The 12,024-nt window shown below is 38.3% G+C and overlaps 1 protein-coding gene across 4 annotated transcripts in view; it reads right to left on the reverse strand.

Annotated features, from left to right (window-relative positions):
- Positions 1-12,024, reverse strand: part of ATRN (attractin) — a 161,402-nt gene that overhangs the window by 128,182 nt on the left and 21,196 nt on the right. The gene's annotated exons all lie outside the window — the stretch shown is intronic.

Genomic DNA, 12,024 nt, shown 5'->3' on the forward strand with positions numbered 1-12,024 from the left:
CCACTGGTTACTGGTTTATTGTATATGTATGTGTGGATATAGTTTAGGCCCTTCTAGCTCACAATGTTTTCTGGCTTTCTACTATGCTTGTTTTGCTCCTAAGGGTTGCTCTGGACTGCACATAGACATGCTCAGGTATTTGCAAATCAGCATCACTTTTAGAAAAGAAATAGGTCATTTTTATTTTAAATATCTACTCAGTATTTTTAAATCTAGCATTTACATAATTTTACAGACAATGCATAGTTATGATCACAGACAAGCTGTCAACTAAACGACGATTCACCTTTTGTAACTTTTCTCCCCAAGTATACCCCCACCCACACCACATTAAGATAAACATTTAACCACCTAGTAAGCATTCTTAACTATTTTTCTTCATATTCATGAGCCCATGATATATGCACAGTTCTCTTAATTTTTGGCTACACATATTATACAAACTTTTCTGCATCTTCCTTTTCTAACCCAACAAAACTTTGTGAGAGTCTCTCCAACTAAACAGGTATTAGTCTAATTCACTTTTTATGAAGCATATTCTAACCTATGGAGGTAGTGTTTTTTTTCCTGCCTTTCTCCTGCTAACATTCATTTTGTTTTCAGTCAGTTGGCATTATGCACATTGCTGCAATAAATATCCCTATACATATGGCCTTACTTGTGCTTTAATTTCTAAGAATAGAATCTTAGGAGGAGGATTACTGGGCCAAAGGAATATGAATTTTAATTGTTAAATAAGCTGCCAATTTTCAAAAGGCTGTAACAACTCACATTTGCATCAGCAATACGTGAGAATATGCTATTTTCCACATCCTCTCTGTATTCTTGTTACTTTTAAATTTTTAACTTGAGGGGCAGCTGGGCGGCTCGGTCAGTTAAGCACCCAACTCTTGATCTCGGCTCAGCTCATGATTTCATGGTTTGTGAATTCAAGCCCTGCGTCAGGCTCTATGCTGACAGCATGGAACCTGCTTAGGATTCTTTCTCTCTGCCTCTTCCTCGCTCGCGTGCACTCTCCCTCTCAAAATAAATAAATAAACATTTTTTAAAAAATAAATGAATAAATAGGGGGGGTGCCTGGATGGCTCAATCCGTTAAACATCTGACTTCAGCTCAGGTCATGATCTCACAGTTTGTGAGTTCGAGCCCTGCGTCAGGCTCTGTGCTGACAGTTTGGAGCCTAGAGCCTGCTTCGGATTCTGTGGCTCCCTCTCCCTCTGCCCCTCCCCGGCTGGCACTCTGTCTTGCACTCTCTCAAAAACAAATAAACATTAAAAAAAAATCAAACAAACAAAATGAAGTTACATTTGTAATAAATAAATAAGTAAATAAATTCTTTTAACTTAAAATTCCCTATGTTCTAGTGAATGGCTAACAAATGGTTACTGAAAATTTAGAGAGATTTGAAAGGGGAAGGCTAGGAATATCAACTAAACTTTCAGGTCAAGTTTTACATTCTCGTTGGCAATCCAGGTGTAGATACCAGTAATGCCTGTGCTCACTTCACTGGCAGTCACACAAAGACACTGGATTGAAACAAAGGCTTTTCAACAATACAAAACCAGAAATATAAAGAATTAACTTGTTGCTTCTACCAACTTTCCAATTCAAGAATACGTTGAGGGTGATTATGTGGTAGAAACAAATACAGGGAAAATAGGGGAACCCTCCAAAGGAGGCGGGTTTCAAAGAAGTCAGCTTACAATTATTTCTACTTTATTTGTATTATTACCAGGCAATGTGGCCTATAAAAAAACCCTCAACTTTTCTCACCTGTTAAGATTTTCTTTGTGGTCAAGTATGTTGGACATTGATAAACTCTGACCAAAGTTCCTTGGACGTTAAAAATTAAAAAAAAAAAAAAGATTGGGGCGCCTGGGTGGCTCGGTCGGTTAAGCGTCCGACTTCGGCTCAGGTCATGATCTCACGGTCTGTGGCTTCGAGCCCCGCATCAGGCTCTGTGCTGACAGCTCAGAGCCTGGAGCCTGTTTCAGATTCTGTGTCTCCCTCTCTCTGTGACCCTCCCCCGTTCATGCTCTGTCTCTCTCTGTCTCAAAAATAAATAAACGTTAAAAAAAATTTTTTTTTTAAATTAAAAAAAAAAGATAATCTATTGTAGGAAATGTAAACTACTATGTATGTGTAATTCAGTTTATTGAATTCACTATTCAAACCCTTTATATTCTTACCTGTTACCTACAAGATCTAATTCTGAGAAAACTATATCAAAATCCCATACCATGACACATTTGCCACATTATTTTTGCTTTATGTATTGAGCTATTTAGCCATATAAGCTCCATAACTATTAGATCTTCATAAATTGTCTCTTTTATCATGATAATAACCCACTTATATAGTTTGATGTTCACATTCCACCTTGTCTACTGACAACCGATTTTTTTTGTTGTTTTCCTGGGCCATAGTTCTTTATCCAACTCTATTTTTCATATTTCCTTACCAAATTTTCAAGTCTCTTTCTTCTAAACAGGATATGGTTAGGTTTTGTTTCTTAACCTGACAGTTTTACTGTCATAATATAATCTATTCACATACAGTACGACGTATGACTGCTATACTGATTTGATTTCTTCCAACCAAAAATTTAAATCAATCTTAGTGAGGAGTAATTCATATACAATAAATGGCACCTTAAATGTACTATCTGTTAGGTTTTGACAAATGTACACACGTGGGGAACCCTCCCAAACAACACACAAAATGGGTCTTGTTACCCCGGAAAGTTCCTTCACACACTTTGCAGGTAATCCCTCCCAATACTGATCTTATTTCCATCACTATAGACCAGTTTTCTACAACCTAATTTAATAAAGTCATACAGAGACACTCTTGTGCCTCGCTTCTTTTGATCAGCAAAATGTTTTCTCAGTATCGTGTGTATCCGCAATTTGCTCCTTCCTATTGCTGAGTAGTATTCTACTGCATGAATATACCACAACCTGTTTATTCATTCTCCTGTTGACGGATGCTTGGATTATGTAGTTAGAGGCTCTTATGAATAAAGATGCTAAGAATACTGTGTACAAGCCTTTGTGTGGGCATGTGTGGACATTCCTCTTGGATAACTACATAAAAGTGAAATCGTTAGATCAAATAATAGATATATAGTTAAATTTAAAGACACTGCCAAAACGTTTCCTAAGTGGGTGTACCATCTTACACTCCCATCCCATCTAAGTATGAATCTTCTCTGCTCCCAGGTCTCCCAACACTCCCCTGGTCTCAAGCACAGGTAAGATTCTGCCCATCCATTCAGCAATATATTGACCTTGTGGAGGTCAGGAACACCAACTATACTCCATGAGTGCAACATCACACTTTCCGGGATCTGCTGCTTCATCATCCATGCCCCCTGCTACACTGGCCCAGTTATACATCAGTTCTCTCTGTCTGGAAGGATCACAACAGATCCCAGATCCTGTAAGTTTCCTGTAGGTCCCCACAGCAAGCTGGCTCAAGAAAAGCAGAGTGCTTGCAGTTGGGAGAGCCAAGGAAACAAGTCTCATACAGGCTGCCATGTTCCTCATATCCCCCTTGGCTCCTCTTCATAGCTAAAGGCCATTTAAGTTTGGATTTTCTGTTGCTTTCAAGTAAAAACCATCCCAGTTACTAATTTCACCAATTCTGAAATGAACAAATTTTTCCTAATAGTCCAGAAACCAGGATGCACCGTAAAATCAACGGCATGTCACAATTTAAAGGAAGTGCTTTTTTTTCTTTCTTAGTACACGAGGTAAGAGTGCATTTTACACTCAGTGGCATCTTAGCAAGCTGAAATTACACATATGGCAAACCCTAAACCTGGCTGAACCCAACTCTGCTTACTTAGTATATGCAACCAAATAGCCGGATAAAACTAGAGACACAACATTGTGCTGACTGGTCTTACTTCACATTTATAAACACATCTCAAGTAGATTCTCAGCACTGCAGGACAACAATCCTTCCATTTTTCTGGTCAATTCTCTTTTATACCTTATTTTCTTTCAACTTTCCAAACCCTCTTCCCCCTCTTCAATTTCAGCGGATGATCAGTGAATTGCTTTATTCGTTTCATATCTATTTTTCCCCAGTGGAATGTAAATTTCATGACAGTGAAGATTTTTGTCTGTTCTGTTCACTAATTCCAGTGCCTAGAAATGTGCCTGGCGTCCTAACGGCACTAAGTGAATAGTAATAAAAGAAAGAAATTACGAGAGAACTAGATTTTCTTCCAATTACTAAATGCATGTACTTTGCCTTCCAGTTATACTGGATGAACTATCTAAATCCATCTAAGGTTAAATTTTCTACCTGGGCCTACAATCCTCAAATTCTACTCAATCAGGGCACCAGCAGAACAAACCTAATTCCAACCCCTACCCCACACTTCTCTCTATTGGATCAGCAGAAGATGAGCTGTCGTATTCCCTTCCTAAAAAACAAACTCCCTTGGGGTGCCTGGGTGGCTCAGGTGGTTGAGCATCTGCCTTCGGCTTGGGTCATGATCTCATGATTTCATGGTTTGTGAGTTCAAGCCCCACATCAGGTTCTCTGCTGTCAATGCAGAGCCCACTTCAGATCCTCTGTCCCCCTCCCCCTTGCCCCTGTCCTACTTGCGCATGTGCTATCTCACTCTCTCTCTTAAAAATAAACTTAAAAAAAAAAAAAAAAACCTCCCTTTATCTCGTGTTCCTCTCACGTTGCTGCCACTTCTTTGTTCACTTTTACAGCAAAAGTCTTGAGAATTATCCACTCTCACTGACAACGCTCTCACCTACTAATTTCTTAACACATTCCAGCTAGGCTTTAACCCTAACCTCCTCAGCCACCCCCCCACCCCACTCCCCCCCCCCACCAAATCCTTTTGCTAAGTTATATAAGCATTTGAAATAGCTGATGCCTCCCTCTTTCTTAAAACACTTTCTTCACTTGGTTTCCAAAACCCTCCACTCTCAATTCACAACCTCTTCTCAATCCCCTCTGCTAAAGTCACCTGCTTGTCCCAATCTCTAGTTGTAGGAATGCCCCAGGGCTCCAACCTCAATCTGCTTCTCTGATGGAAGTCATATTGATCTCATACTGGCCCAAAACTTTAAATACCACTTCTATATTTTTTTAACAATGAAATTTTCATTTCTGTGATACGGTAATACCATTCTGATTATCCCAGGCAAAAACTATGACTAATACAAGCATATCTGCTGTTAAAAAAAAAAAAGGGGGGGCACCTGGGTGGCTCAGTCGGTTAAGCGTCCGACTTCGGCTCAGGTCATGATCTCACAGCCCGTGGGTTCAAGACCCACGTCGGGCTCTGTGCTGACAGCTCAGAGACTGCAGCCAGCTTAGGATTCTGTGTCTCCCTCTCTCTCTGCCCCTCCCCTGCTCATACTCCATCTCTGTCCCAAAAATAAATAAAAACATTAAAAAAAAGACTATTTCATTTTTTCTTTTCCAATATTTATGACTTTATTATTTTTCTAGCCTTATTACAATTAGTTAAGATCTCCATTATGATATGGAAAAATATTGGTGATGGTAAGTATCCTTGTTCTGTTCTCAATCTCAGGGAAAAGCTTTCAGTATTTCACCAGTGTGATATTTACCCTAAGTTCTTTGCAAAACCCTTTCTTAATACCAGATTAAGGAAGTACCTTTGTATCCCTAGTTTGCTAAAGATTTTTAACATTAGTATTGAGTTCTATTTTTTCAAAAAAAACACCAAAACTGTGTATCTAATGATCATTTGCCTTTTTTCCCTTATTCAATTAATGCTGTGAATGATATTGATTTTCAAATATTAAATTGACCTTGAATTTCTCAAATAAACCCAACTTGGTCATGATTCTTCTGATATTTTGCTGGATACAACTTGCAAATATCTTGTTTAAAATTTTTTATATGTTGGTTAGACTGACCTACTTTTTCTCTGTCAGGTTTTCATAACAAAATTATGCTGGCTGTATAAAAACAAGAAAGAAATTTTACCTATTTCCTTATGCAGAAGTGTCTGTATAAGATTGGTGCTATTTCTCCTGTAAAAGTTTGGAAGAATTCACTGGTAAAGACATCTGAGCCTGAAGTTTTCTTTTAAGCAAGTTGGTTTTACTAGAGTTTGCCATTTCATCTGATTTTTTCAAATTTATCAGAATAAACATTAGTAATATCCTCCTATGATTCTTCCAATGTATCTAGAATCTATAGTGATACCCTCTTTATCATTATTGACATCAGTAATTTGTTTTCTTTTTCTCTTTATCAATCTCCCCAGCAACTTACCAGTTTTGTCTTTTCTTTTTCTTTTTTCTTTTGTTCTAGATTTTATTTTTTTAAGTAATCTCTACAACCAACTGGGGCTCAGACTCACAACCCTGAGATCAAGAGTCACACGCTCCATTGGCTGAGCCAAACAGGCACCAGTCAATTTTGTCTTTTCTACTCTAATGACTTTTAATATATTTTGCAGTTCTTCCATATTCTTGAGTTGAAAACAGATCACTGATTTTCAATCTTTTTTAATGCATGCATTAAAAGCCCTAACTTTCATTCTCTGCATTGCATTAGCTGTATCCCATCTTCTGACATATAATACTCTCATTAACAATGAGTTCAAAATTTCAAATTCCCAGGGTGATTTCCTTTTTACTTCATGAATATTTTGAAGAGCACAGTATATATGGTGTAATATTCTCCATATGTCAATTAAAAGTGTTTTAATTTTTTAAATGTTTTTGTTTATTTTTGAGAGAGAGACAGAGAGAGACAAAGAGAGCATGAGCAGGGAAAGGTCAGACAGAGAGGGAGACAGAATCTGAAGCAGGCTCCAGGCTCTGAGCTGTTAGCACACAGCCCGACATGAGGCTCAAACTCTTGAACTGCGAGATCATGACCTGAGCCGAAGCTGGACGCTCAACCAACTGAGCCACCCAGGCGCCCCAAGAGAAGTGTTTTAAAATCTTTGTTCTATTAATCAGAGAGAGGAGTATTAAAATATTTTTTAGCATCAATGGATGTCAAAAAAGCAGGAGGAAAACCGAATGAGGAGCAGAATATATGCATGGTTTTAAAGTGTTTCCCCACATACTGCTTACTGGTTGCAAGAAGGAAATAAAATAGTGAGTAGATAGTGGAAAAAAAAAGATAATACCTCAAACAGGAGAAGAAAATTAATATAAAAAATAAGGAAGACACAGGCATCCCCTGCCTCCAAATGTGATATCCTGAGAAGCGATATCCCCTCACTTACACAGTATTCTGACCAAGGATGCATAACTTGAATCTAACCAGGAGGAAACACGAAGCAAAAGCAAAATAGGAAACTGGATTAAAAGAGGGAGGATGTATTCATGAAAGAATGTCAATATCATTAAAAATAAATATAAATAAATAAATAAGAAAGGCAGTAGAAATGTTGTAGATCAGGAATCAGCAAACTATAGTCCGTAGGCCAAATCCTGCCTAACTGTTCATGTAAATAAATGTTGTTGGAACACAGCCATGCCCTTTTGCTTATTGCCAATGTTCATGTTACAAGAGCAGAAGTGAGTAACTATACAGACACAAAGCAGAAAATATTTACTATCTGGTCCTTTACAGAAAAGATTTGCTGACCCATATTCGAGGTTAAAGTAGGCTAAAGAGACATAAAGATATGATGCAATACCCAACCCTACACTGGATCTGGTACTGGAGGTGGGGGAAGCAAAAAATATAAAGGACATTATCAGGTCAATTGATAAAATTCAGTACAAACAATATATTAAAGGTATTATATCAGTATTAAATTTACTGAAGGTGAAAACAGTACCTTAATACTTAAGTCTCTTAAAACTATCACTATTCTTAGAAAATACACACTATTTTTGAAAAATTTTTAAGTTTATTTTTGAGAGAGAGCGTGCACACACGGGAGAGGGGCAGAGGGGGTGGGGAAAGAATCCCAAACAGGCTCCACACTGTCAGCGCAGAGCTGGACACGGGGCTAGAACTCACAAACTGCGAGATCAGGACCTGAGTCGAAACCAAGAGTCAGATGCTCAACCGACTGAGCCACCCAGGTGCCCCTAAATAGTACTTCAATTTAAAGGGCCAAGGGCCACGAGACAGATGTATCTTATTCTCAAATGGTTCACAGAAAACCACTGTGTGTATGTGTGAGAGAGAAAGAGAGAGCACAGCACAAGCAAGCTCACAAATGACAGAGTATTTTTTATCCCTTTGCCTCTCTGTGCTTCTGTCCAGGTGTTTTCCCAACATATTCTTAGACATATTCTTATTCTTACAGTTCATTGATTCTCTCTTCATCTCTATCTAAAGTTCCTAAAAATCAGTTACTGTATCTCCAGTTTCTGTTAATATTTTCTTCTTGAGAGAGAAAGAGAGACAGAGTCAGAGACAGAGACAGAGAGAATGCACTCGTGAACACGGCAAGGACACCGAGTTGGGGAGAGAGAGAATCCTAAGCTGGCTCCACACCCGAAGCGTGGCTCACAACCATGAGATCATGACCTGAGCAGAAATCAAGGGTCAGATATTTAACCAACTGAGCCATCCAGGCACCCTGTTAATTCTTTTTTATATTTTCTAATTCTTTGCTGAAATTGTTGATCTTGTCATTTAGATTCTTAAAGCTATCAATCAATTATTTCAAAGTCTGTTTCTAATCATTCTAACTGCTGACTTCTGCATGTCTCCAATAATGTCCTTCTTCTGTTCCAAGATCCAATCCAGAACCCAACACCACAGTTAGCTGTCATGTCTTCTTGCCTCCTTGAACCTGTTTTTTTTTTTAATAATTTAAATTTTAGTTGAAATAATAGATTCACATGCAGTTATAAGAAATTATAGAGTGATTCCTTGTATACTTTGACCAAGTTCCCCGAATGGTAACATTTTTCAAAACAACAGTGAAATATCATAACTAGAACACTGATGTTGGTAAGTCAATATTATTCAGATTTCCACAGTTTTACTTATACTCATTTGTGTGTGTGTGTGTGTGTGTGTGCACGTGTAAGTTCTATATAATTTTGTCACCTGTGTAGATTCGTACATCTATCACCATAGTCAAGATACTAAATGGTTCCAACACTATAAGGATTCCTCATATTGCCCTTCTGTAACCATACAGCTCCCTCCCACATCTCCCCGATCCCACCCCACCTGCCACTCCACATTCTTAACCCTTGGAAATATTTAATCTGTCATTCTATCTTTTAAAAAAATTTTTTTAAATTTTTTTTTCAACGTTTTTTAATTTATTTTTGGGACAGAGAGAGACAGAGCATGAACGGGGGAGGGGCAGAGAGAGAGGGAGACACAGAATCGGAAACAGGCTCCAGGCTCCGAGCCATCGGCCCAGAGCCTGACGCGGGGCTCGAACTCACGGACCGCGAGATCGTGACCTGGCTGAAGTCGGACGCTTAACCGACTGCGCCACCCAGGCGCCCCTAAAAAAAAAATTTTAAACATCTATTTATTTTTGAGAGACAGAGACAGAGCACAAGCAGGGAAGGGGCAGAGAGAGAGAGAAAGAGAGAGAGAGAGGGAGACACAGAATCCAAAGCAGGCTCCAGGCTCTGACCTGTCAGCAGAGAGCCCAATATAGGGCTCAAACCCACACAACTGTGAGATCATGACCTGAGCCAAAGTCAGACACTTAACTGAGCCACCTAGGTGCCCCAATCTGTCATTCTGTCTTTATGCAATGTTCCTCTTTGTCTCTGGTAATTTTCTTTGCTCTAAAATATAATTTGTCAGGGCACCTGGGTGGCTCAGTTGGTGAAGACAGAGCTCCCGCTCTGTCTCTGTCTCTCAAAAAATAAATAAATGGTAAAATGGTAAAAAAAAATTTTTTTAATAAAAATAAATAAATATAATTTATCAATGATTAGTATAGCCATTCCTGCCCCTTTTATTCTTTCAGTTAATGCTTGCATGGAATACTTTTTCCATTCTTTTACTTTCTACCTACATACGTTATTGAATTTGAAGTGACTTTCCTACAAGCAGCATATAGTTGAGTCACATTTTTTCAACCAATCTGCATTTACATTTTAGGTAATGATTACATTTATAGTAATTATGGAAATGTTAAGACTAAATCGGCCACTCTATCATTCGTGTACAGTTTTCTTAGTGGTTACTCCAGGCACCAGAATATACATATGTGACTTATAACAATCTACTGGTGTAATGTTCTACCACTTTTAGTGTGGCAACCTCACTTCCACTTAGGTCCTTTATCCTATTTTAAATATCATCATATTGAGTATCAGATGGTTTTATAATTTTTATTCAGTCACCAAATATGATTGCTAAAACTCAGGAGGAAAAGGAGAGTCTATTACTTTATGTCCCTGTATTTCTGCTCTCTCCATTGTTCCTTCTTTTTTCTTGATGCTCCAAGATTTATTCTTTTATCATTTCTTTTCTGTTTAAAGAATTTCCTTTAGCCAATCTTTAATGCTAGATCTGGAAGCAACAAATTCTTTTTTATTTTCCATCATCTGAAAATGTTTTATTTCCCTTTAATTCCTGAGGGACAGTTCTGCTGAATACAGAATTCACAAATGACAGTTATTTTATTTCAACACTTAAGAAATAATGTGCCACTTCCACTGGTCCCCATGGTTCAGATGAGAAATCTGTTATCTGAACAGGTGTTCCTCATCATTTCTCTCTGGCTGCTTTCAAGAAACCTTTCTCTGCCCTTAAGTTTCCAGGCTTTCTATACTGTTCCATTGATCTACTGGTCTATTCTTTCACCAATATGACACTGTCTTGATTACTGCAGCTTTACAGTAAGTCGTGAAGTCAGGGAGTGTTGATCCTCCAACTTTGTTCTTCTCTTTCAATATTGTGCTGACTACTCTGGGTCTTTGGTTTCTCCATGTAAATGTTAGAATCAGTTTCCCAATATCCACAAAATAATTCACTGGGATTTTGCTTGGGATTACATTGAATTTATAGATCAAGCAGGGAAGAAGGGAAGAACTGATATCTTGACAACAGTGAGTCTTCTCATCCATGAGCAAGGGATGTATCTCCATGTACTTAGTTCTTGATTTTGTTCAGCAGAGTGTGTAGGTTTCCTCATATAGATTTTATACGTATTTTGCTAGACCTATGCCTGAGTATCTCATTTTTGGTGGTGCTAATGTAAATGGTACTGTGTTTTTAATTTCAAATTCCACTTCTTCATTGCTGGTACACAGGAAAGCAACTGACCTCTGTGTATTAACCTTGTATCCATCTCACACTTTTAGATTTCAAGAGTTTGATTATGATGCATCTTGGTGTGGATTTGAGTTTCTCTTGTATGGGGTTTACAGTTTCTGAGACCTGGAGGTTTGTTTCTTTTGCCAAATTTGGTAAGTTTTCAGCCATTATTTCTTTCAAATACTCTCAGCCCCACTCTAATTTCCTTCTGGGACTTCAATTATACAAGTGTTAGATCTTTTCCAGGGGTGCCTGCATGGCTCAGTCGGTTGGGCATCCGACTTCAGCTCAGGTCGTGATCTCACACTTCATGAGTTTGAGCCCCACATTGGGCTCTGTGTTGGCAGCTCAGAGCCTGGAGACTGCTTCGGATTCTGTGTCTCCCCCTCTCTCTGCCCCTCCCCCCCCCTCCTGCTCTCTCTCTCTCTCTCTCTCTCTCTCCCAAAAATAAATAAACATTAAAAAAATGTTTCTTTAAACAAACAAAAAAAACAAGTGTTAGATCTCTCTCACAGATTTTTTTCAAGTGTGTTTTCTCTCTGTTGTTTAGACTGGAAGAACTCTATCCTTCAGTTCTCAGGTTCACTAATTCTATCCTCTGTCACTGTCATTCTACTAATTGAACCCATACAATAAGTTGCCAGGGGGGTGGGGGGGATGTTGTTGTTACTGTGGTTTTCAATTCTAAAATTTCCATTTGGTTCTAATTTCATTTGTAATTTGATTCTAATTTATTTAGTTCTTTACTGAGATTGTGTACTTTTATTTCTTTCAAAATGATTTTTAATTGATTTTGAAGCATTT

This window comes from Neofelis nebulosa, chromosome 9 (genome assembly GCF_028018385.1).
Source record: "Neofelis nebulosa isolate mNeoNeb1 chromosome 9, mNeoNeb1.pri, whole genome shotgun sequence".
Taxonomy (NCBI): domain Eukaryota; kingdom Metazoa; phylum Chordata; class Mammalia; order Carnivora; family Felidae; genus Neofelis; species Neofelis nebulosa.